The sequence below is a fragment of the Aptenodytes forsteri genome, unplaced genomic scaffold, assembly GCF_000699145.1.
Source record: "Aptenodytes forsteri isolate BGI_AS27 unplaced genomic scaffold, ASM69914v1 Scaffold657, whole genome shotgun sequence".
Taxonomy (NCBI): domain Eukaryota; kingdom Metazoa; phylum Chordata; class Aves; order Sphenisciformes; family Spheniscidae; genus Aptenodytes; species Aptenodytes forsteri.
The window spans coordinates 41478-41791 of NW_008795019.1; the positions used below are offsets into that span (position 1 = coordinate 41478).

Here is a 314-nt window from a genome sequence, read left to right on the forward strand (position 1 = left end):
GCCTCGCGGCTTCCGACCCTCCACGTTCCTCCCCTCCCTCCCCCTGAGAGAGACAGACAGAGAGATGTATATATATATATATATGTACACACACATCTATAGGGTCCAACCCCTACGGGGGCTCACCGAGGATCAGGCTGGGTCCCTTGGGGACCACACGAAGTGTGATGGTGGCCGGTGTGGCTCAGTGTCACCTCGTCCCCCTGCCCGCAGCGCAGTCCGTGTGTCCCACAGCTCGGTGTCACCTCGTCCCCCTGCCCGCAGCGCAGTCCGTGTGTCCACCAGCTCGGTGTCACCTCGTCCCCATGCCCACC

The 314-nt window shown here is 62.4% G+C and overlaps 1 protein-coding gene across 1 annotated transcript in view; it reads right to left on the minus strand.

Annotated features, from left to right (window-relative positions):
- Window positions 1-107: 107 nt before the first annotated feature.
- LOC103895994 (zinc finger protein 629) overlaps window positions 108-314 on the minus strand; it is an 11615-nt gene continuing 11408 nt past the window's right edge. The window contains exon 3 of the mRNA XM_009275743.2: window positions 108-296. The gene's annotated coding sequence lies outside the window, so the exon portion shown is untranslated. The remainder of the gene's footprint in view (window positions 297-314) is intronic.